This window comes from Triturus cristatus, chromosome 1_1 (genome assembly GCF_964204655.1).
Source record: "Triturus cristatus chromosome 1_1, aTriCri1.1, whole genome shotgun sequence".
Lineage (NCBI taxonomy): Eukaryota > Metazoa > Chordata > Amphibia > Caudata > Salamandridae > Triturus > Triturus cristatus.
Genome location: NC_140579.1, coordinates 1,095,690,253 through 1,095,715,841, shown reverse-complemented (window position 1 = coordinate 1,095,715,841; position 25,589 = coordinate 1,095,690,253).

Sequence of the window (25,589 nt, the reverse complement as noted above, 5' to 3'; positions counted from 1 at the left end):
GGAGCGCTTTCCCCGGTATGTATGATGCTGTTTGCGGGTCTTAGGTACGGCATCTGGCCTGTTTCTTATCTAACTCTTTTTTTTTTGTTTCTTTACAGGGCTTCCCTTGGCTGTGCTGTTCCCTTGCAGCGTCGTGCATGGAGTGCTTTCCCCGGTATGTATGATGCTGTTTGCTTGTCTTAGGTAAGGCATCTGGTCTGTTTCTTATCTAACTCTTTTTTTTTTGTTTCTTTACAGGGCTTCCCCTGGCTGTGCCGTTCCCGTGCAGCGTCGTGCATGGAGCGCTTCCCTGGTATGTATGATGCTGTTTGCGGGTCTTAGGTAAGGCATCTGGTCTGTTTCTTATCTAACTCTTTTTTTTTATGTTTCTTTACAGGGCTTCCCCTGGCCGTGCCTTTCCTGTGCAGCGTCGTGCATGGAGTGCTTTCCCCGGTATGTATGATGCTGTTTGCGGGTCTTAGGTAAGGCATCTGGTCTGTTTCTTATCTAACTCTTTTTTTTTGTGTTTCTTTACAGGGCTTCCCCGGGCCGTGCCGTTCCCGTGCAGCGTCGTGCATGGAGCGCTTTCCCCGGTATGTATGATGCTGTTTGCGGGTCTTAGGTAAGGCATCTGATCTGTTTCTTATCTAACTCTTTATTTTTATGTTTCTTTACAGGGCTTCCCCAGGCCGTGCCGTTCCCGTGCAGCGTCGTGCATGGAGCGCTTTCCCGGGTATGTATGATGCTGTTTGCGGGTTTTAGGTAAGGCATCTGGTCTGTTTCTTATCTAACTCTTTTTGTTTCTGTTTCTTTACAGGGCTTCCCCGGGCTGTGCCGTTCCCGTGCAGCGTCGTGCATGGAGCGCTTTCCCCGGTATGTATGATGCTGTTTGCGGGTCTTAGGTAAGGCATCTGGTCTGTTTCTTATCTAACTCTTTTTTTTAATGTTTCTTTACAGGGCTTCCCCGGGCCATGCCGTTCCCGTGCAGCGTCTTGCATGGAGCGCTTTCCCCGGTATGTATGATGCTGTTTGTGGGTCTTAGGTAAGGCATCTGGTCTGTTTCTTATCTGACTCTTTTTTTAAATGTTTCTTTACAGGGTTTCCCCGGGCCGTGCTGTTCCCGTGCAGCGTCGTGCATGGACTGCTTCCCCCGGTATGTATGATGCTGTTGCGGGTCTTAGGTAAGGCATCTGGTCTGTTTCTTATCTAACTCTTTTTTTTCTGCTTCTTTACAGGCTTCCCCGGGCCGCGCCGTTCCCGTGCAGCGTCGTGCATGGAGCGCTTTCCCCGGTATGTATGATGCTGTTTGCGGGTCTTAGGTACGGCATCTGGCCTGTTTCTTATCTAACTCTTTTTTTTTTGTTTCTTTACAGGGCTTCCCCTGGCTGTGCCGTTCCCTTGCAGCGTCGTGCATGGAGTGCTTTCCCCGGTATGTATGATGCTGTTTGCTTGTCTTAGGTAAGGCATCTGGTCTGTTTCTTATCTAACTCTTTTTTTTTTGTTTCTTTACAGGGCTTCCCCTGGCTGTGCCGTTCCCGTGCAGCGTCGTGCATGGAGCGCTTCCCTGGTATGTATGATGCTGTTTGCGGGTCTTAGGTAAGGCATCTGGTCTGTTTCTTATCTAACTCTTTTTTTTTATGTTTCTTTACAGGGCTTCCCCTGGCCGTGCCGTTCCTGTGCAGCGTCGTGCATGGAGTGCTTTCCCCGGTATGTATGATGCTGTTTGCGGGTCTTAGGTAAGGCATCTGGTCTGTTTCTTATCTAACTCTTTTTTTTTGTGTTTCTTTACAGGGCTTCCCCGGGCCGTGCCGTTCCCGTGCAGCGTCGTGCATGGAGCGCTTTCCCCGGTATGTATGATGCTGTTTGCGGGTCTTAGGTAAGGCATCTGATCTGTTTCTTATCTAACTCTTTATTTTTATGTTTCTTTACAGGGCTTCCCCAGGCCGTGCCGTTCCCGTGCAGCGTCGTGCATGGAGCGCTTTCCTGGGTATGTATGATGCTGTTTGCGGGTTTAAGGTAAGGCATCTGGTCTGTTTCTTATCTAACTCTTTTTGTTTCTGTTTCTTTACAGGGGTTCCCCGGGCCGTGCCGTTCCCGTGCAGCGTCATGCATGGAGCGTTTTCCCCGGTATGTATGATGCTGTTTGCGGGTCTTAGGTAAGGCATCTGGTCTGTTTCTTATCTAACTCTTTTTTTTATGTTTCTTTACAGGGCTTCCCCGGGCCGTGCCGTTCCCGTGCAGCGTCGTGCATGGAGCGCTTTCCCCGGTATGTATGATGCTGTTTGCGGGTCTTAGGTAAGGCATCTGGTCTGTTTCTTATCTAACTCTTTTTTTAAATGTTTCTTTACAGGGTTTCCCCGGGCCGTGCTGTTCCCGTGCAGCGTCGTGCATGGACTGCTTCCCCCGGTATGTATGATACTGTTGCGGGTCTTAGGTAAGGCATCTGGTCTGTTTCTTATCTAACTTTTTTAAAATCTTTCTTTACAGGGCTTCCCCTGGCCGTGCCATTCCCGTGCAGCGTGGTGCATGGAGCGCTTCCCTGGTATGTATGATGCTGTTTGCGGGTCTTAGGTAAGGCATCTGGTCTGTTTCTTATCTAACTCTTTTTTTTTATGTTTCTTTACAGGGCTTCCCCTGGCCGTGCCGTTCCTGTGCAGCGTCGTGCATGGAGTGCTTTCCCCGGTATGTATGATGCTGTGTGCGGGTCTTAGGTAAGGCATCTGGTCTGTTTCTTATCTAACTCTTTTTTTTGTGTTTCTTTACAGGGCTTCCCCGGGCCATGCCATTCCCGTGCAGCGTCGTGCATGGAGCGCTTTCCCCGGTATGTATGATGCTGTTTGCGGGTCTTAGGTAAGGCATCTGGTCGGTATCTTATCTAACTCTTTTTTTTATGTTTCTTTGCAGGGCTTCCCCGGTCCGTGCCGTTCCCGTGCAGAGTCGTGCATGGACTGCTTTCCCCGGTATGTATGATGCTGTTTGCGGGTCTTAGGTAAGGCATCTGGTCTGTTTCTTATCTAACTCTTTTTTAAAATGTTTCTTTACAGGGCTTCCCCGGGCCGTGCTGTTCCCGAGCAGCGTCGTGCATGGACTGCTTCCCCCGGTATGTATTATGCTGTTGCGGGTCTTAGGTAAGGCATCTGGTCTGTTTCTTATCTAACTCTTTTTTTTATGTTTCTTTACAGGGCTTCCCCTGGCCGTGCCATTCCCGTGCAGCGTCGTGCATGGACTGCTTTCCCCGGTATGTATGATGCTGTTTGCGGGTCTTAGGTAAGGCATCTGGTCTGTTTCTTATCTAACTTTTTTAAAATCTTTCTTTACAGGGCTTCCCCTGGCCGTGCCATTCCCGTGCAGCGTCGTGCATGGACTGCTTTCCCCGGTATGTATGATGCTGTTTGCGGGTCTTAGGTAAGGCATCTGGTCTGTTTCTTATCTAACTCTTTTTTTTAATGTTTCTTTACAGGGCTTCCCCGGGCCGTGCCGTTCCCGTGCAGCGTCGTGCATGGAGCGCTTCCCTGGTATGTATGATGCTGTTTGCGGGTCTTAGGTAAGGCATCTGGTCTGTTTCGTATCTAACTCTTTTTTTTTATGTTTCTTTACAGGGCTTCCCCTGGCCGTGCCGTTCCTGTGCAGCGTCGTGCATGGAGTGCTTTCCCCGGTATGTATGATGCTGTGTGCGGGTCTTAGGTAAGGCATCTGGTCTGTTTCTTATCTAACTCTTTTTTTTGTGTTTCTTTACAGGGCTTCCCCGGGCCATGCCGTTCCCGTGCAGCGTCGTGCATGGAGCGCTTTCCCCGGTATGTATGATGCTGTTTGCGGGTCTTAGGTAAGGCATCTGGTCGGTATCTTATCTAACTCTTTTTTTTATGTTTCTTTGCAGGGCTTCCCCGGTCCGTGCCGTTCCCGTGCAGAGTCGTGCATGGACTGCTTTCCCCGGTATGTATGATGCTGTTTGCGGGTCTTAGGTAAGGCATCTGGTCTGTTTCTTATCTAACTCTTTTTTAAAATGTTTCTTTACAGGGCTTCCCCGGGCCGTGCTGTTCCCGAGCAGCGTCGTGCATGGACTGCTTCCCCCGGTATGTATGATGCTGTTGCGGGTCTTAGGTAAGGCATTTGGTCTTTTTCTTATCTAACTCTTTTTTTTAATGTTTCTTTACAGGGCTTCCTCTGGCAGTGCCATTCCCGTGCAGCGTCGTGCATGGAGTGCTTTCCCCGGTATGTATGATGCTGTTTGCGGGTCTTAGGTAAGGCATCTGGTCTGTTTCTTATCTAACTCTTTTTTTTTGTGTTTCTTTACAGGGCTTCCCCGGGCCGTGCCGTTCCCGTGCAGTGTCGTGCATGGAGCGCTTTCCCCGGTATGTATGATGCTGTTTGCGGGTCTTAGGTAAGGCATCTGGTCTGTTTCTTATCTAACTCTTTATTTTTGTGTTTCTTTACAGGGCTTCCCCGGGCCGTGCCGTTCCCGTGCAGCGTCGTGCATGGAGCGCTTTCCCCGGTATGTATGATGCTGTTTGCGGGTCTTAGGTAAGGCATCTGGTCTGTTTCTTATCTAACTCTTTTTTTTTATGTTTCTTTACAGGGAATCTCCGGGCTGTGCCGTTCCCGTGCAGCGTCGTGCATGGACTGCTTTCCCCGGTATGTATGATGCTGTTTGCGGGTCTTAGGTAAGGCATCTGGTCTGTTTCTTATCTAACTCTTTTTTTTATGTTTCTTTACAGGGAATCTCCGGGCTGTGCCGTTCCCGTGCAGCGTCGTGCATGGACTGCTTTCCCCGGTATGTATGATGCTGTTTGCGGGTCTTAGGTAAGGCATCTGGTCTGTTTCTTATCTAACTCTTTTTTTAAATGTTTCTTTACAGGGCTTCCCCGGGCCGTGCCGTTCCCGTGCAGCGTCGTGCATGGACTGCTTTCCCCGGTATGTATGATGCTGTTTGCGGGTCTTAGGTAAGGCATCTGGTCTGTTTCTTATCTAACTCTTTTTTTTAATCTTTCTTTACAGGGCTTCCACGGGCCGGGCGGTTCCCGTGCAGCGTCGTGCATGGAGTGCTTTCCCCGGTATGTATGATGCTGTTTGCGGGTCTTAGGTAAGGCATCTGGTCTGTTTCTTATCTAACTCTTTTTTTTCTGCTTCTTTACAGGCTTCCCCGGGCCGTGCCGTTCCCGTGCAGCGTCGTGCATGGAGCGCTTTCCCCGGTATGTATGATGCTGTTTGCGGGTCTTAGGTAAGGCATCTGGTCTGTTTCTTATCTAACTATTTTTTTTTATGTTTCTTTACAGGGAATCCCCGGGCTGTGCCGTTCCCGTGCAGCGTCGTGCATGAACTGCTTTCCCCGGTATGTATGATGCTGTTTGCGGGTCTTAGGTAAGGCATCTGGTCTGTTTCTTATCTAACTGTTTATTTTTATGTTTCTTTACAGGGCTTCCCTGGGCCGTGCCGTTCCCGTGCAGCGTCGTGCATGGAGCGCTTTCCCCGGTATGTATGATGCTGTTTGCGGGTTTTAGGTAAGGCATCTGGTCTGTTTCTTATCTAACTCTTTTTGTTTCTGTTTCTTTACAGGGCTTCCCCGGGCCGTGCCGTTCCCGTGCAGCGTCGTGCATGGAGCGCTTTCCCCGGTATGTATGATGCTGTTTGCGAGTCTTAGGTAAGGCATCTGGTCTGTATCTTATCTAACTCTTTTTTTTAATGTTTCTTTACAGGGCTTCCCCGGGCCGTGCCGTTTCCGTGCAGAGTCGTGCATGGACTGCTTTCCCCGGTATGTATGATGCTGTTTGCGGGTCTTAGGTAAGGCATCTGGTCTGTTTCTTATCTAACTCTTTTTTTTAATGTTTCTTTACAGGGCTTCCCCGGGCCATGCCGTTCCCGTGCAGCGTCTTGCATGGAGCGCTTTCCCCGGTATGTATGATGCTGTTTGTGGGTCTTAGGTAAGGCATCTGGTCTGTTTCTTATCTGACTCTTTTTTTAAATGTTTCTTTACAGGGCTTCCCTTGGCTGTGCCGTTCCCTTGCAGCGTCGTGCATGGAGTGCTTTCCCCGGTATGTATGATGCTGTTTGCTTGTCTTAGGTAAGGCATCTGGTCTGTTTCTTATCTAACTCTTTTTTTTTTGTTTCTTTACAGGGCTTCCCCTGGCTGTGCCGTTCCCGTGCAGCGTCGTGCATGGAGCGCTTCCCTGGTATGTATGATGCTGTTTGCGGGTCTTAGGTAAGGCATCTGGTCTGTTTCTTATCTAACTCTTTTTTTTTATGTTTCTTTACAGGGCTTCCCCTGGCCGTGCCTTTCCTGTGCAGCGTCGTGCATGGAGTGCTTTCCCCGGTATGTATGATGCTGTTTGCGGGTCTTAGGTAAGGCATCTGGTCTGTTTCTTATCTAACTCTTTTTTTTTGTGTTTCTTTACAGGGCTTCCCCGGGCCGTGCCGTTCCCGTGCAGCGTCGTGCATGGAGCGCTTTCCCCGGTATGTATGATGCTGTTTGCGGGTCTTAGGTAAGGCATCTGATCTGTTTCTTATCTAACTCTTTATTTTTATGTTTCTTTACAGGGCTTCCCCAGGCCGTGCCGTTCCCGTGCAGCGTCGTGCATGGAGCGCTTTCCCGGGTATGTATGATGCTGTTTGCGGGTTTTAGGTAAGGCATCTGGTCTGTTTCTTATCTAACTCTTTTTGTTTCTGTTTCTTTACAGGGCTTCCCCGGGCTGTGCCGTTCCCGTGCAGCGTCGTGCATGGAGCGCTTTCCCCGGTATGTATGATGCTGTTTGCGAGTCTTAGGTAAGGCATCTGGTCTGTATCTTATCTAACTCTTTTTTTTAATGTTTCTTTACAGGGCTTCCCCGGGCCGTGCCGTTTCCGTGCAGAGTCGTGCATGGACTGCTTTCCCCGGTATGTATGATGCTGTTTGCGGGTCTTAGGTAAGGCATCTGGTCTGTTTCTTATCTAACTCTTTTTTTTAATGTTTCTTTACAGGGCTTCCCCGGGCCATGCCGTTCCCGTGCAGCGTCTTGCATGGAGCGCTTTCCCCGGTATGTATGATGCTGTTTGTGGGTCTTAGGTAAGGCATCTGGTCTGTTTCTTATCTGACTCTTTTTTTAAATGTTTCTTTACAGGGTTTCCCCGGGCCGTGCTGTTCCCGTGCAGCGTCGTGCATGGACTGCTTCCCCCGGTATGTATGATGCTGTTGCGGGTCTTAGGTAAGGCATCTGGTCTGTTTCTTATCTAACTCTTTTTTTTCTGCTTCTTTACAGGCTTCCCCGGGCCGCGCCGTTCCCGTGCAGCGTCGTGCATGGAGCGCTTTCCCCGGTATGTATGATGCTGTTTGCGGGTCTTAGGTACGGCATCTGGCCTGTTTCTTATCTAACTCTTTTTTTTTTGTTTCTTTACAGGGCTTCCCCTGGCTGTGCCGTTCCCTTGCAGCGTCGTGCATGGAGTGCTTTCCCCGGTATGTATGATGCTGTTTGCTTGTCTTAGGTAAGGCATCTGGTCTGTTTCTTATCTAACTCTTTTTTTTTTGTTTCTTTACAGGGCTTCCCCTGGCTGTGCCGTTCCCGTGCAGCGTCGTGCATGGAGCGCTTCCCTGGTATGTATGATGCTGTTTGCGGGTCTTAGGTAAGGCATCTGGTCTGTTTCTTATCTAACTCTTTTTTTTTATGTTTCTTTACAGGGCTTCCCCTGGCCGTGCCGTTCCTGTGCAGCGTCGTGCATGGAGTGCTTTCCCCGGTATGTATGATGCTGTTTGCGGGTCTTAGGTAAGGCATCTGGTCTGTTTCTTATCTAACTCTTTTTTTTTGTGTTTCTTTACAGGGCTTCCCCGGGCCGTGCCGTTCCCGTGCAGCGTCGTGCATGGAGCGCTTTCCCCGGTATGTATGATGCTGTTTGCGGGTCTTAGGTAAGGCATCTGATCTGTTTCTTATCTAACTCTTTATTTTTATGTTTCTTTACAGGGCTTCCCCAGGCCGTGCCGTTCCCGTGCAGCGTCGTGCATGGAGCGCTTTCCTGGGTATGTATGATGCTGTTTGCGGGTTTTAGGTAAGGCATCTGGTCTGTTTCTTATCTAACTCTTTTTGTTTCTGTTTCTTTACAGGGGTTCCCCGGGCCGTGCCGTTCCCGTGCAGCGTCATGCATGGAGCGTTTTCCCCGGTATGTATGATGCTGTTTGCGGGTCTTAGGTAAGGCATCTGGTCTGTTTCTTATCTAACTCTTTTTTTTATGTTTCTTTACAGGGCTTCCCCGGGCCGTGCCGTTCCCGTGCAGCGTCGTGCATGGAGCGCTTTCCCCGGTATGTATGATGCTGTTTGCGGGTCTTAGGTAAGGCATCTGGTCTGTTTCTTATCTAACTCTTTTTTTAAATGTTTCTTTACAGGGTTTCCCCGGGCCGTGCTGTTCCCGTGCAGCGTCGTGCATGGACTGCTTCCCCCGGTATGTATGATACTGTTGCGGGTCTTAGGTAAGGCATCTGGTCTGTTTCTTATCTAACTTTTTTAAAATCTTTCTTTACAGGGCTTCCCCTGGCCGTGCCATTCCCGTGCAGCGTGGTGCATGGAGCGCTTCCCTGGTATGTATGATGCTGTTTGCGGGTCTTAGGTAAGGCATCTGGTCTGTTTCTTATCTAACTCTTTTTTTTTATGTTTCTTTACAGGGCTTCCCCTGGCCGTGCCGTTCCTGTGCAGCGTCGTGCATGGAGTGCTTTCCCCGGTATGTATGATGCTGTGTGCGGGTCTTAGGTAAGGCATCTGGTCTGTTTCTTATCTAACTCTTTTTTTTGTGTTTCTTTACAGGGCTTCCCCGGGCCATGCCGTTCCCGTGCAGCGTCGTGCATGGAGCGCTTTCCCCGGTATGTATGATGCTGTTTGCGGGTCTTAGGTAAGGCATCTGGTCGGTATCTTATCTAACTCTTTTTTTTATGTTTCTTTGCAGGGCTTCCCCGGTCCGTGCCGTTCCCGTGCAGAGTCGTGCATGGACTGCTTTCCCCGGTATGTATGATGCTGTTTGCGGGTCTTAGGTAAGGCATCTGGTCTGTTTCTTATCTAACTCTTTTTTAAAATGTTTCTTTACAGGGCTTCCCCGGGCCGTGCTGTTCCCGAGCAGCGTCGTGCATGGACTGCTTCCCCCGGTATGTATTATGCTGTTGCGGGTCTTAGGTAAGGCATCTGGTCTGTTTCTTATCTAACTCTTTTTTTTATGTTTCTTTACAGGGCTTCCCCTGGCCGTGCCATTCCCGTGCAGCGTCGTGCATGGACTGCTTTCCCCGGTATGTATGATGCTGTTTGCGGGTCTTAGGTAAGGCATCTGGTCTGTTTCTTATCTAACTTTTTTAAAATCTTTCTTTACAGGGCTTCCCCTGGCCGTGCCATTCCCGTGCAGCGTCGTGCATGGACTGCTTTCCCCGGTATGTATGATGCTGTTTGCGGGTCTTAGGTAAGGCATCTGGTCTGTTTCTTATCTAACTCTTTTTTTTAATGTTTCTTTACAGGGCTTCCCCGGGCCGTGCCGTTCCCGTGCAGCGTCGTGCATGGAGCGCTTCCCTGGTATGTATGATGCTGTTTGCGGGTCTTAGGTAAGGCATCTGGTCTGTTTCGTATCTAACTCTTTTTTTTTATGTTTCTTTACAGGGCTTCCCCTGGCCGTGCCGTTCCTGTGCAGCGTCGTGCATGGAGTGCTTTCCCCGGTATGTATGATGCTGTGTGCGGGTCTTAGGTAAGGCATCTGGTCTGTTTCTTATCTAACTCTTTTTTTTGTGTTTCTTTACAGGGCTTCCCCGGGCCATGCCGTTCCCGTGCAGCGTCGTGCATGGAGCGCTTTCCCCGGTATGTATGATGCTGTTTGCGGGTCTTAGGTAAGGCATCTGGTCGGTATCTTATCTAACTCTTTTTTTTATGTTTCTTTGCAGGGCTTCCCCGGTCCGTGCCGTTCCCGTGCAGAGTCGTGCATGGACTGCTTTCCCCGGTATGTATGATGCTGTTTGCGGGTCTTAGGTAAGGCATCTGGTGTGTTTCTTATCTAACTCTTTTTTAAAATGTTTCTTTACAGGGCTTCCCCGGGCCGTGCTGTTCCCGAGCAGCGTCGTGCATGGACTGCTTCCCCCGGTATGTATGATGCTGTTGCGGGTCTTAGGTAAGGCATTTGGTCTTTTTCTTATCTAACTCTTTTTTTTAATGTTTCTTTACAGGGCTTCCTCTGGCAGTGCCATTCCCGTGCAGCGTCGTGCATGGAGTGCTTTCCCCGGTATGTATGATGCTGTTTGCGGGTCTTAGGTAAGGCATCTGGTCTGTTTCTTATCTAACTCTTTTTTTTTGTGTTTCTTTACAGGGCTTCCCCGGGCCGTGCCGTTCCCGTGCAGTGTCGTGCATGGAGCGCTTTCCCCGGTATGTATGATGCTGTTTGCGGGTCTTAGGTAAGGCATCTGGTCTGTTTCTTATCTAACTCTTTATTTTTGTGTTTCTTTACAGGGCTTCCCCGGGCCGTGCCGTTCCCGTGCAGCGTCGTGCATGGAGCGCTTTCCCCGGTATGTATGATGCTGTTTGCGGGTCTTAGGTAAGGCATCTGGTCTGTTTCTTATCTAACTCTTTTTTTTATGTTTCTTTACAGGGAATCTCCGGGCTGTGCCGTTCCCGTGCAGCGTCGTGCATGGACTGCTTTCCCCGGTATGTATGATGCTGTTTGCGGGTCTTAGGTAAGGCATCTGGTCTGTTTCTTATCTAACTCTTTTTTTTTATGTTTCTTTACAGGGAATCTCCGGGCTGTGCCGTTCCCGTGCAGCGTCGTGCATGGACTGCTTTCCCCGGTATGTATGATGCTGTTTGCGGGTCTTAGGTAAGGCATCTGGTCTGTTTCTTATCTAACTCTTTTTTTAAATGTTTCTTTACAGGGCTTCCCCGGGCCGTGCCGTTCCCGTGCAGCGTCGTGCATGGACTGCTTTCCCCGGTATGTATGATGCTGTTTGCGGGTCTTAGGTAAGGCATCTGGTCTGTTTCTTATCTAACTCTTTTTTTTAATCTTTCTTTACAGGGCTTCCACGGGCCGGGCGGTTCCCGTGCAGCGTCGTGCATGGAGTGCTTTCCCCGGTATGTATGATGCTGTTTGCGGGTCTTAGGTAAGGCATCTGGTCTGTTTCTTATCTAACTCTTTTTTTTCTGCTTCTTTACAGGCTTCCCCGGGCCGTGCCGTTCCCGTGCAGCGTCGTGCATGGAGCGCTTTCCCCGGTATGTATGATGCTGTTTGCGGGTCTTAGGTAAGGCATCTGGTCTGTTTCTTATCTAACTATTTTTTTTTATGTTTCTTTACAGGGAATCCCCGGGCTGTGCCGTTCCCGTGCAGCGTCGTGCATGAACTGCTTTCCCCGGTATGTATGATGCTGTTTGCGGGTCTTAGGTAAGGCATCTGGTCTGTTTCTTATCTAACTGTTTATTTTTATGTTTCTTTACAGGGCTTCCCTGGGCCGTGCCGTTCCCGTGCAGCGTCGTGCATGGAGCGCTTTCCCCGGTATGTATGATGCTGTTTGCGGGTTTTAGGTAAGGCATCTGGTCTGTTTCTTATCTAACTCTTTTTGTTTCTGTTTCTTTACAGGGCTTCCCCGGGCCGTGCCGTTCCCGTGCAGCGTCGTGCATGGAGCGCTTTCCCCGGTATGTATGATGCTGTTTGCGAGTCTTAGGTAAGGCATCTGGTCTGTATCTTATCTAACTCTTTTTTTTAATGTTTCTTTACAGGGCTTCCCCGGGCCGTGCCGTTTCCGTGCAGAGTCGTGCATGGACTGCTTTCCCCGGTATGTATGATGCTGTTTGCGGGTCTTAGGTAAGGCATCTGGTCTGTTTCTTATCTAACTCTTTTTTTTAATGTTTCTTTACAGGGCTTCCCCGGGCCATGCCGTTCCCGTGCAGCGTCTTGCATGGAGCGCTTTCCCCGGTATGTATGATGCTGTTTGTGGGTCTTAGGTAAGGCATCTGGTCTGTTTCTTATCTGACTCTTTTTTTAAATGTTTCTTTACAGGGTTTCCCCGGGCCGTGCTGTTCCCGTGCAGCGTCGTGCATGGACTGCTTCCCCCGGTATGTATGATGCTGTTGCGGGTCTTAGGTAAGGCATCTGGTCTGTTTCTTATCTAACTCTTTTTTTTCTGCTTCTTTACAGGCTTCCCCGGGCCGCGCCGTTCCCGTGCAGCGTCGTGCATGGAGCGCTTTCCCCGGTATGTATGATGCTGTTTGCGGGTCTTAGGTACGGCATCTGGCCTGTTTCTTATCTAACTCTTTTTTTTTTGTTTCTTTACAGGGCTTCCCCTGGCTGTGCCGTTCCCTTGCAGCGTCGTGCATGGAGTGCTTTCCCCGGTATGTGTGATGCTGTTTGCTTGTCTTAGGTAAGGCATCTGGTCTGTTTCTTATCTAACTCTTTTTTTTTTGTTTCTTTACAGGGCTTCCCCTGGCTGTGCCGTTCCCGTGCAGCGTCGTGCATGGAGCGCTTCCCTGGTATGTATGATGCTGTTTGCGGGTCTTAGGTAAGGCATCTGGTCTGTTTCTTATCTAACTCTTTTTTTTTATGTTTCTTTACAGGGCTTCCCCTGGCCGTGCCGTTCCTGTGCAGCGTCGTGCATGGAGTGCTTTCCCCGGTATGTATGATGCTGTTTGCGGGTCTTAGGTAAGGCATCTGGTCTGTTTCTTATCTAACTCTTTTTTTTTGTGTTTCTTTACAGGGCTTCCCCGGGCCGTGCCGTTCCCGTGCAGCGTCGTGCATGGAGCGCTTTCCCCGGTATGTATGATGCTGTTTGCGGGTCTTAGGTAAGGCATCTGATCTGTTTCTTATCTAACTCTTTATTTTTATGTTTCTTTACAGGGCTTCCCCAGGCCGTGCCGTTCCCGTGCAGCGTCGTGCATGGAGCGCTTTCCCGGGTATGTATGATGCTGTTTGCGGGTTTTAGGTAAGGCATCTGGTCTGTTTCTTATCTAACTCTTTTTGTTTCTGTTTCTTTACAGGGCTTCCCCGGGCCGTGCCGTTCCCGTGCAGCGTCGTGCATGGAGCGCTTTCCCCGGTATGTATGATGCTGTTTGCGAGTCTTAGGTAAGGCATCTGGTCTGTATCTTATCTAACTCTTTTTTTTAATGTTTCTTTACAGGGCTTCCCCGGGCCGTGCCGTTTCCGTGCAGAGTCGTGCATGGACTGCTTTCCCCGGTATGTATGATGCTGTTTGCGGGTCTTAGGTAAGGCATCTGGTCTGTTTCTTATCTAACTCTTTTTTTTAATGTTTCTTTACAGGGCTTCCCCGGGCCATGCCGTTCCCGTGCAGCGTCTTGCATGGAGCGCTTTCCCCGGTATGTATGATGCTGTTTGTGGGTCTTAGGTAAGGCATCTGGTCTGTTTCTTATCTGACTCTTTTTTTAAATGTTTCTTTACAGGGTTTCCCCGGGCCGTGCTGTTCCCGTGCAGCGTCGTGCATGGACTGCTTCCCCCGGTATGTATGATGCTGTTGCGGGTCTTAGGTAAGGCATCTGGTCTGTTTCTTATCTAACTCTTTTTTTTCTGCTTCTTTACAGGCTTCCCCGGGCCGCGCCGTTCCCGTGCAGCGTCGTGCATGGAGCGCTTTCCCCGGTATGTATGATGCTGTTTGCGGGTCTTAGGTACGGCATCTGGCCTGTTTCTTATCTAACTCTTTTTTTTTTGTTTCTTTACAGGGCTTCCCCTGGCTGTGCCGTTCCCTTGCAGCGTCGTGCATGGAGTGCTTTCCCCGGTATGTATGATGCTGTTTGCTTGTCTTAGGTAAGGCATCTGGTCTGTTTCTTATCTAACTCTTTTTTTTTTGTTTCTTTACAGGGCTTCCCCTGGCTGTGCCGTTCCCGTGCAGCGTCGTGCATGGAGCGCTTCCCTGGTATGTATGATGCTGTTTGCGGGTCTTAGGTAAGGCATCTGGTCTGTTTCTTATCTAACTCTTTTTTTTTATGTTTCTTTACAGGGCTTCCCCTGGCCGTGCCGTTCCTGTGCAGCGTCGTGCATGGAGTGCTTTCCCCGGTATGTATGATGCTGTTTGCGGGTCTTAGGTAAGGCATCTGGTCTGTTTCTTATCTAACTCTTTTTTTTTGTGTTTCTTTACAGGGCTTCCCCGGGCCGTGCCGTTCCCGTGCAGCGTCGTGCATGGAGCGCTTTCCCCGGTATGTATGATGCTGTTTGCGGGTCTTAGGTAAGGCATCTGATCTGTTTCTTATCTAACTCTTTATTTTTATGTTTCTTTACAGGGCTTCCCCAGGCCGTGCCGTTCCCGTGCAGCGTTGTGCATGGAGCGCTTTCCTGGGTATGTATGATGCTGTTTGCGGGTTTTAGGTAAGGCATCTGGTCTGTTTCTTATCTAACTCTTTTTGTTTCTGTTTCTTTACAGGGGTTCCCCGGGCCGTGCCGTTCCCGTGCAGCGTCATGCATGGAGCGTTTTCCCCGGTATGTATGATGCTGTTTGCGGGTCTTAGGTAAGGCATCTGGTCTGTTTCTTATCTAACTCTTTTTTTTATGTTTCTTTACAAGGCTTCCCCGGGCCGTGCCGTTCCCGTGCAGCGTCGTGCATGGAGCGCTTTCCCCGGTATGTATGATGCTGTTTGCGGGTCTTAGGTAAGGCATCTGGTCTGTTTCTTATCTAACTCTTTTTTTAAATGTTTCTTTACAGGGTTTCCCCGGGCCGTGCTGTTCCCGTGCAGCGTCGTGCATGGACTGCTTCCCCCGGTATGTATGATACTGTTGCGGGTCTTAGGTAAGGCATCTGGTCTGTTTCTTATCTAACTTTTTTAAAATCTTTCTTTACAGGGCTTCCCCTGGCCGTGCCATTCCCGTGCAGCGTGGTGCATGGAGCGCTTCCCTGGTATGTATGATGCTGTTTGCGGGTCTTAGGTAAGGCATCTGGTCTGTTTCTTATCTAACTCTTTTTTTTTATGTTTCTTTACAGGGCTTCCCCTGGCCGTGCCGTTCCTGTGCAGCGTCGTGCATGGAGTGCTTTCCCCGGTATGTATGATGCTGTGTGCGGGTCTTAGGTAAGGCATCTGGTCTGTTTCTTATCTAACTCTTTTTTTTGTGTTTCTTTACAGGGCTTCCCCGGGCCATGCCGTTCCCGTGCAGCGTCGTGCATGGAGCGCTTTCCCCGGTATGTATGATGCTGTTTGCGGGTCTTAGGTAAGGCATCTGGTCGGTATCTTATCTAACTCTTTTTTTTATGTTTCTTTGCAGGGCTTCCCCGGTCCGTGCCGTTCCCGTGCAGAGTCGTGCATGGACTGCTTTCCCCGGTATGTATGATGCTGTTTGCGGGTCTTAGGTAAGGCATCTGGTCTGTTTCTTATCTAACTCTTTTTTAAAATGTTTCTTTACAGGGCTTCCCCGGGCCGTGCTGTTCCCGAGCAGCGTCGTGCATGGACTGCTTCCCCCGGTATGTATGATGCTGTTGCGGGTCTTAGGTAAGGCATCTGGTCTGTTTCTTATCTAACTCTTTTTTTTATGTTTCTTTACAGGGCTTCCCCTGGCCGTGCCATTCCCGTGCAGCGTCGTGCATGGACTGCTTTCCCCGGTATGTATGATGCTGTTTGCGGGTCTTAGGTAAGGCATCTGGTCTGTTTCTTATCTAACTTTTTTAAAATCTTTCTTTACAGGGCTTCCCCTGGCCGTGCCATTCCCGTGCAGCGTCGTGCATGGACTGCTTTCCCCGGTATGTATGATGCTGTTTGCGGGTCTTAGGTAAGGCATCTGGTCTGTTTCTTATCTAACTCTTTTTTTTAATGTTTCTTTACAGGGCTTCCCCGGGCCGTGCCGTTCCCGTGCAGCGTCGTGCATGGAGCGCTTCCCTGGTATGTATGATGCTGTTTGCGGGTCTTAGGTAAGGCATCTGGTCTGTTTCGTATCTAACTCTTTTTTTTAATGTTTCTTTACAGGGCTTCCCCTGGCCGTGCCGTTCCTGTGCAGCGTCGTGCATGGAGTGCTTTCCCCGGTATGTATGATGCTGTGTGCGGGTCTTAGGTAAGGCATCTGGTCTGTTTCTTATCTAACTCTTTTTTTTGTGTTTCTTTACAGGGCTTCCCCGGGCCATGCCGTTCCCGTGCAGCGTCGTGCATGGAGCGCTTTCCCGGGTATGTATGATGCTGTTTGCGGGTCTTAGGTAAGGCATCTGGTCGGTATCTTATCTAACTCTTTTTTTTATGTTTCTTTGCAGGGCTTCCCCGGTCCGTGCCGTTCCCGTGCAGAGTCGTGCATGGACTGCTTTCCCCGGTATGTATGATGCTGTTTGCGGGTCTTAGGTAAGGCATCTGGTCTGTTTCTTATCTAACTCTTTTTTTAAATGTTTCTTTACAGGGCTTCCCCGGGCCGTGCTGTTCCCGAGCAGCGTCGTGCATGGACTGCTTCCCCCGGTATGTATGATGCTGTTGCGGGTCTTAGGTAAGGCATCTGGTCTGTTTCTTATCTAACTCTTTTTTTTAATGTTTCTTTACAGGGCTTCCTCTGGCAGTGCCATTCCCGTGCAGCGTCGTGCATGGAGTGCTTTCCCCGGTATGTATGATGCTGTTTGCGGGTCTTAGGTAAGGCATCTGGTCTGTTTCTTATCTAACTCTTTTTTTTTGTGTTTCTTTACAGGGCTTCCCCGGGCCGTGCCGTTCCCGTGCAGTGTCGTGCATGGAGCGCTTTCCCCGGTATGTATGATGCTGTTTGCGGGTCTTAGGTAAGGCATCTGGTCTGTTTCTTATCTAACTCTTTATTTTTGTGTTTCTTTACAGGGCTTCCCCGGGCCGTGCCGTTCCCGTGCAGCGTCGTGCATGGAGCGCTTTCCCCGGTATGTATGATGCTGTTTGCGGGTCTTAGGTAAGGCATCTGGTCTGTTTCTTATCTAACTCTTTTTTTTTATGTTTCTTTACAGGGAATCTCCGGGCTGTGCCGTTCCCGTGCAGCGTCGTGCATGGACTGCTTTCCCCGGTATGTATGATGCTGTTTGCGGGTCTTAGGTAAGGCATCTGGTCTGTTTCTTATCTAACTCTTTTTTTAAATGTTTCTTTACAGGGCTTCCCCGGGCCGTGCCGTTCCCGTGCAGCGTCGTGCATGGACTGCTTTCCCCGGTATGTATGATGCTGTTTGCGGGTCTTAGGTAAGGCATCTGGTCTGTTTCTTATCTAACTCTTTTTTTTAATCTTTCTTTACAGGGCTTCCACGGGCCGGGCGGTTCCCGTGCAGCGTCGTGCATGGAGTGCTTTCCCCGGTATGTATGATGCTGTTTGCGGGTCTAAGGTAAGGCATCTGGTCTGTTTCTTATCTAACTCTTTTTTTTCTGCTTCTTTACAGGCTTCCCCGGGCCGTGCCGTTCCCGTGCAGCGTCGTGCATGGAGCGCTTTCCCCGGTATGTATGATGCTGTTTGCGGGTCTTAGGTAAGGCATTTGGTCTGTTTCTTATCTAACTCTTTTTTTTTTTGTTTCTTTACAGGGCTTCCTCTGGCTGTGCCGTTCCCGTGCAGCGTCGTGCATGGAGCGCTTCCCTGGTATGTATGATGCTGTTTGCGGGTCTTAGGTAAGGCATCTGGTCTGTTTCTTATCTAACTATTTTTTTTTATGTTTCTTTACAGGGAATCCCCGGGCTGTGCCGTTCCCGTGCAGCGTCGTGCATGAACTGCTTTCCCCGGTATGTATGATGCTGTTTGCGGGTCTTAGGTAAGGCATCTGGTCTGTTTCTTATCTAACTCTTTTTTTTAATGTTTCTTTACAGGGCTTTTCGGGCCGTGCCGTTCCCGTGCAGCGTCGTGCATGGACTGCTTTCCCCGGTATGTATGATGCTGTTTGCGGGTCTTAGGTAAGGCATCTGGTCTGTTTCTTATCTAACTCTTTTTTTAAATGTTTCTTTACAGGGCTTCCACTGGCCGTGCCGTTCCCGTGCAGCGTCGTGCGTGGACTGCTTCCCCCGGTATGTATGATGCTGTTGCGGGTCTTAGGTAAGGCATCTGGTCTGTTTCTTATCTAACTCTTTTTTTTAATGTTTCTTTACAGGGCTTCCCCGGGCCGTGCCGTTCCCGTGCAGCGTCGTGCATGGACTGCTTTCCCCGGTATGTATGATGCTGTTTGCGGGTCTTAGGTAAGGCATCTGGTCTGTTTCTTATCTAACTCTTTTTTTTAATGTTTCTTTACAGGGCTTTCCCGGGCCGTTCCGTTCCCGTGCAGCGTCGTGCATGGAGCGCTTTCCCCGGTATGTATGATGCTGTTTGCGGGTCTTAGGTAAGGCATCTGGTCTGTTTCTTATCTAACTCTTTTTTTTTGTTTCTTTACAGGGCTTCCCCTGGCCGTGCCGTTCCTGTGCAGCATCGTGCATGGAGTGCTTTCCCCAGTATGTATGATGCTGTTTGCGGGTCTTAGGTAAGGCCTCTGGTCTGTTTCTTATCTAACTCTTTTTTTTTGTGTTTCTTTACAGGGCTTCCCCGCGCCGTGCCATTCCCGTGCAGCGTCGTGCATGGAGCGCTTTCCCCGGTATGTATGATGCTGTTTGCGGGTCTTAGGTAAGGCATCTGATCTGTTTCTTATCTAACTCTTTATTTTTATGTTTCTTTACAGGGCTTCCCCAGGCCGTGCCGTTCGCGTGCAGTGTCGTGCATGGAGCGCTTTCCCCGGTATGTATGATGCTGTTTGCGGGTTTTAGGTAAGGCATCTGGTCTGTTTCTTATCTAACTCTTTTTGTTTCTGTTTCTTTACAGGGCTTCCCCGGGCCATGCCGTTCCCTTGCAGCGTCGTGCATGGAGCGCTTTCCCCGGTATGTATGATGCTGTTTGCAGGTCTTAGGTAAGGCATCTGGTCTGTATCTTATCTAACTCTTTTTTTAATGTTTCTTTACAGGGCTTCCCCGGGCCGTGCCGTTCCCGTGCAGATTCGTGCATGGACTGCTTTCCCCGGTATGTATGATTCTGTTTGCGGGTCTTAGGTAAGGCATCTGGTCTGTTTCTTATCTAACTGTTTTTTTTATGTTTCTTTACAGGGCTTCCCCAGGCCGTGCCGTTCCCGTGCAGCGTCGTGCATGGAGCGCTTTCCCCGGTATGTATGATGCTGTTTGCGGGTCTTAGGTAAGGCATCCGGTCTGTTTCTTATCTAACTCTTTTTTTTTTGTTTCTTTACAGGGCTTCCCCTGGCTGTGCCGTTCCCGTGCAGCGTCGTGCATGGAGCGCTTCCCTGGTATGTATGATGCTGTTTGCGGGTCTTAGGTAAGGCATCTGGTCTGTTTTCATCTAACTCTTTTTTTTTATGTTTCTTTACAGGGCTTCCCCTGGCCGTGCCGTTCCTGTGCAGCGTCGTGCATGGAGTGCTTTCCCCGGTATGTATGATGCTGTTTGCGGGTCTTAGGTAAGGCATCTGGTCTGTTTCTTATCTAACTCTTTTTTTTTGTGTTTCTTTACAGGGCTTCCCCGGGCCGTGCCGTTCCCGTGCAGCGTCGTGCATGGAGCGCTTTCCCCGGTATGTATGATGCTGTTTGCGGGTCTTAGGTAAGGCATCTGATCTGTTTCTTATCTAACTGTTTATTTTTATGTTTCTTTACAGGGCTTCCCCGGGCCGTGCCGTTCCCGTGCAGCGTCGTGCATGGAGCGCTTTCCCCGGTATGTATGATGCTGTTTGCGGGTTTTAGGTAAGGCATCTGGTCTGTTTCTTATCTAACTCTTTTTGTTTCTGTTTCTTTACAGGGCTTCCCCGGGCCGTGCCGTTCCCGTGCAGCGTCATGCATGGAGCGCTTTCCCCGGTATGTATGATGCTGTTTGCGGGTCTTAGGTAAGGCATCTGGTCTGTATCTTATCTAACTCTTTTTTTTAATGTTTCTTTACAGGGCTTCCCTGGGCCGTGCCGTTTCCGTGCAGAGTCATGCATGGACTGCTTTCCCCGGTATGTATGATGCTGTTTGCGGGTCTTAGGTAAGGCATCTGGTCTGTTTCTTATCTAACTCTTTTTTTTAATGTTTCTTTACAGGGCTTCCCCGGGCCGTGCCGTTCCCGTGCAGCGTCTTGCATGGAGCGCTTTCCCCGGTATGTATGATGCTGTTTGTGGGTCTTAGGTAAGGCATCTGGTCTGTTTCTTATCTAACTCTTTTTTTAAATGTTTCTTTACAGGGTTTCCCCGGGCCGTGCTGTTCCCGTGCAGCGTCGTGCATGGACTGCTTCCCCCGGTATGTATGATGCTGTTGCGGGTCTTAGGTAAGGCATCTGGTCTGTTTCTTATCTAACTCTTTTTTTTCTGCTTCTTTACAGGCTTCCCCGGGCCGTGCCGTTCCCATGCAGCGTCGTGCATGGAGCCCTTTCCCCGGTATGTATGATGCTGTTTGCGGGTCTTAGGTACGGCATCTGGCCTGTTTCTTATCTAACTCTTTTTTTTTTGTTTCTTTACAGGGCTTCCCCTGGCTGTGCCGTTCCCGTGCAGCGTCGTGCATGGAGCGCTTCCCTGGTATGTATGATGCTGTTTGCGGGTCTTAGGTAAGGCATCTGGTCTGTTTCTTATATAACTCTTTTTTTTGGTGTTTCTTTACAGGGCTTCCCCTGGCCGTGCCATTCCTATGCAGCGTCGTGCATGGAGTGCTTTCCCCGGTATGTATGATGCTGTTTGCGGGTCTTAGGTAAGGCATCTGGTCTGTTTCTTATCTAACTCTTTTTTTTTGTGTTTCTTTACAGGGCTTCCCCGGGCCGTGCCGTTCCCGTGCAGCGTCGTGCATGGAGCGCTTTCCCCGGTATGTATGATGCTGTTTGCGGGTCTTAGGTAAGGCATCTGGTCTGTTTCTTATCTAACTCTTTTTTTTAATGTTTCTTTACAGGGCTTCCCCGGGCCGTGCCGTTCCCGTGCAGCGTCGTGCATGGACTGCTTTCCCCGGTATGTATGATGCTGTTTGCGGGTCTTAGGTAAGGCATCTGGTCTGTTTCTTATCTAACTCTTTTTTTTTTGTTTCTTTACAGGGCTTCCCCTGGCTGTGCCGTTCCCGTGCAGCGTCGTGCATGGAGCGCTTCCCTGGTATGTATGCTGCTGTTTGCAGGTCTTAGGTAAGACATCTGGTCTGTTTCTTATCTAACTCTTTTTTTTAATGTTTCTTTACAGGGCTTCCCCTGGCCGTGCCGTTCCTGTGCAGCATTGTGCATGGAGTGCTTTCCCCGGTATGTATGATGCTGTTTGCGGGTCTTAGGTAAGGCCTCTGGTCTGTTTCTTATCTAACTCTTTTTTTTTGTGTTTCTTTACAGGGCTTCCCCGCGCCGTGCCGTTCCCGTGCAGCGTCGTGCATGGAGCGCTTTCCCCGGTATGTATGATGCTGTTTGCGGGTCTTAGGTAAGGCATCTGATCTGTTTCTTATCTAACTCTTTATTTTTATGTTTCTTTACAGGGCTTCCCTAGGCCGTGCCGTTCGCGTGCAGCGTCGTGCATGGAGCGCTTTCCCCGGTATGTATGATGCTGTTTGCGGGTTTTAGGTAAGGCATCTGGTCTGTTTCTTATCTAACTCTTTTTGTTTCTGTTTCTTTACAGGGCTTCCCCGAGCCATGCCGTTCCCGTGCAGCGTCGTGCATGGAGCGCTTTCCCCGGTATGTATGATGCTGTTTGCAGGTCTTAGGTAAGGCATCTGGTCTGTATCTTATCTAACTCTTTTTTTAATGTTTCTTTACAGGGCTTCCCCGGGCCGTGCCGTTCCCGTGCAGAGTCGTGCATGGACTGCTTTCCCCGGTATGTATGATTCTGTTTGCGGGTCTTAGGTAAGGCATCTGGTCTGTTTCTTATCTAACAGTTTTTTTTATGTTTCTTTACAGGGCTTCCCCGGGCCGTGCCGTTCCCGTGCAGCGTCGTGCATGGAGCGCTTTCCCCGGTATGTATGATGCTGTTTGCGGGTCTTAGGTAAGGCATCTGGTCTGTTTCTTATCTAACTCTTTTTTTTTTGTTTCTTTACAGGGCTTCTCCTGGCTGTGCCGTTCCCGTGCAGCGTCGTGCATGGAGCGCTTCCCTGGTATGTATGATGCTGTTTGCGGGTCTTAGGTAAGGCATCTGGTCTGTTTCTTATCTAACTCTTTTTTTTTATGTTTCTTTACAGGGCTTCCCCTGGCCGTGCCGTTCCTGTGCAGCGTCGTGCATGGAGTGCTTTCCCCGGTATGTATGATGCTGTTTGCGGGTCTTAGGTAAGGCATCTGGTCTGTTTCTTATCTAACTCTTTTTTTTTGTGTTTCTTTACAGGGCTTCCCCGGGCCGTGCCGTTCCCGTGCAGCGTCGTGCATGGAGCGCTTTCCCCGGTATGTATGATGCTGTTTGCGGGTCTTAGGTAAGGCATCTGATCTGTTTCTTATCTAACTGTTTATTTTTATGTTTCTTTACAGGGCTTCCCTGGGCCGTGCCGTTCCCGTGCAGCGTCGTGCATGGAGCGCTTTCCCCGGTATGTATGATGCTGTTTGCGGGTTTTAGGTAAGGCATCTGATCTGTTTCTTATCTAACTCTTTTTGTTTCTGTTTCTTTACAGGGCTTCCCCGGGCCGTGCCGTTCCCGTGCAGCGTCGTGCATGGAGCGCTTTCCCCGGTATGTATGATGCTGTTTGCGAGTCTTAGGTAAGGCATCTGGTCTGTATCTTATCTAACTCTTTTTTTTAATGTTTCTTTACAGGGCTTCCCCGGGCCGTGCCGTTTCCGTGCAGAGTCGTGCATGGACTGCTTTGCCCGGTATGTATGATGCTGTTTGCGGGTCTTAGGTAAGGCATCTGGTCTGTTTCTTATCTAACTCTTTTTTTTAATGTTTCTTTACAGGGCTTCCCCGGGCCGTGCCGTTCCCGTGCAGCGTCTTGCATGGAGCGCTTTCCCCGGTATGTATGATGCTGTGTGTGGGTCTTAGGTAAGGCATCTGGTCTGTTTCTTATCTGACTCTTTTTTTAAATGTTTCTTTACAGGGTTTCCCCGGGCCGTGCTGTTCCCGTGCAGCGTCGTGCATGGACTGCTTCCCCCGGTATGTATGATGCTGTTGCGGGTCTTAGGTAAGGCATCTGGTCTGTTTCTTATCTAACTCTTTTTTTTCTGCTTCTTTACAGGCTTCCCCGGGCCGCGCCGTTCCCGTGCAGCGTCGTGCATGGAGCGCTTTCCCCGGTATGTATGATGCTGTTTGCGGGTCTTAGGTACGGCATCTGGCCTGTTTCTTATCTAACTCTTTTTTTTTTGTTTCTTTACAGGGCTTCCCCTGGCTGTGCCGTTCCCTTGCAGCGTCGTGCATGGAGTGCTTTCCCCGGTATGTATGATGCTGTTTGCTTGTCTTAGGTAAGGCATCTGGTCTGTTTCTTATCTAACTCTTTTTTTTTTGTTTCTTTACAGGGCTTCCCCTGGCCGTGCCGTTCCTGTGCAGCGTCGTGCATGGAGTGCTTTCCCCGGTATGTATGATGCTGTTTGCGGGTCTTAGGTAAGGCATCTGGTCTGTTTCTTATCTAACTCTTTTTTTTGTGTTTCTTTACAGGGCTTCCCCGGGCCGTGCCGTTCCCGTGCAGCGTCGTGCATGGAGCGCTTTCCCCGGTATGTATGATGCTGTTTGCGGGTCTTAGGTAAGGCATCTGATCTGTTTCTTATCTAACTCTTTATTTTTATGTTTCTTTACAGGGCTTCCCCAGGCCGTGCCGTTCCCATGCAGCGTCGTGCATGGAGCGCTTTCCCCGGTATGTATGATGCTGTTTGCGGGTTTTAGGTAAGGCATCTGGTCTGTTTCTTATCTAACTCTTTTTGTTTCTGTTTCTTTACAGGGGTTCCCCGGGCCGTGCCGTTCCCGTGCAGCGTCATGCATGGAGCGTTTTCCCCGGTATGTATGATGCTGTTTGCGGGTCTTAGGTAAGGCATCTGGTCTGTATCTTATCTAACTCTTTTTTTTAATGTTTCTTTACAGGGCTTCCCCGGGCCGTGCCGTTCCCGTGCATAGTCGTGCATGGACTGCTTTCCCTGGTATGTATGATGCTGTTTCCGGGTCTTAGGTAAGGCATCTGGTCTGTTTCTTATCTAACTCTTTTTTTTATGTTTCTTTACAGGGCTTCCCCGGGCCGTGCCGTTCCCGTGCAGCGTCGTGCATGGAGCGCTTTCCCCGGTATGTATGATGCTGTTTGCGGGTCTTAGGTAAGGCATCTGGTCTGTTTCTTATCTAACTCTTTTTTAAAATGTTTCTTTACAGGGTTTCCCCGGGCCGTGCTGTTCCCGTGCAGCGTCGTGCATGGACTGCTTCCCCCGGTATGTATGATGCTGTTGCGGGTCTTAGGTAAGGCATCTGGTCTGTTTCTTATCTAACTTTTTTAAAATCTTTCTTTACAGGGCTTCCCCTGGCCGTGCCATTCCCATGCAGCGTCGTGCATGGACTGCTTTCCCCGGTATGTATGATGCTGTTTGCGGGTCTTAGGTAAGGCATCTGGTCTGTTTCTTATCTAACTCTTTTTTTTAATGTTTCTTTACAGGGCTTCCCCGGGCCGTGCCGTTCCCGTGCAGCGTCGTGCATGGAGCGCTTCCCTGATATGTATGATGCTGTTTGTGGGTCTTAGGTAAGGCATCTGGTCTGTTTCTTATCTAACTCTTTTTGTTTCTGTTTCTTTACAGGGGTTCCCCGGGCCGTGCCGTTCCCGTGCAGCGTCATGCATGGAGCGTTTTCCCCGGTATGTATGATGCTGTTTGCGGGTCTTAGGTAAGGCATCTGGTCTGTATCTTATCTAACTCTTTTTTTTAATGTTTCTTTACAGGGCTTCCCCGGGCCGTGCCGTTCCCGTGCATAGTCGTGCATGGACTGCTTTCCCTGGTATGTATGATGCTGTTTCCGGGTCTTAGGTAAGGCATCTGGTCTGTTTCTTATCTAACTCTTTTTTTTATGTTTCTTTACAGGGCTTCCCCGGGCCGTGCCGTTCCCGTGCAGCGTCGTGCATGGAGCGCTTTCCCCGGTATGTATGATGCTGTTTGCGGGTCTTAGGTAAGGCATCTGGTCTGTTTCTTATCTAACTCTTTTTTAAAATGTTTCTTTACAGGGTTTCCCCGGGCCGTGCTGTTCCCGTGCAGCGTCGTGCATGGACTGCTTCCCCCGGTATGTATGATGCTGTTGCGGGTCTTAGGTAAGGCATCTGGTCTGTTTCTTATCTAACTTTTTTAAAATCTTTCTTTACAGGGCTTCCCCTGGCCGTGCCATTCCCATGCAGCGTCGTGCATGGACTGCTTTCCCCGGTATGTATGATGCTGTTTGCGGGTCTTAGGTAAGGCATCTGGTCTGTTTCTTATCTAACTCTTTTTTTTAATGTTTCTTTACAGGGCTTCCCCGGGCCGTGCCGTTCCCGTGCAGCGTCGTGCATGGAGCGCTTCCCTGATATGTATGATGCTGTTTGCGGGTCTTAGGTAAGGCATCTGGTCTGTTTCTTATCTAACTCTTTTTTTTTATGTTTCTTTACAGGGCTTCCCCAGGCCGTGCCGTTTCTGTGCAGCGTCGTGCATGGAGTGCTTTCCCCGGTATGTATGATGCTGTGTGCGGGTCTTAGGTAAGGCATCTGGTCTGTTTCTTATCTAACTCTTTTTTTTGTGTTTCTTTACAGGGCTTCCCCGGGCCATGCCGTTCCCGTGCAGCGTCGTGCATGGAGCGCTTTCCCCGGTATGTATGATGCTGTTTGCGGGTCTTAAGTAAGGCATCTGGTCGGTATCTTATCTAACTCTTTTTTTTATGTT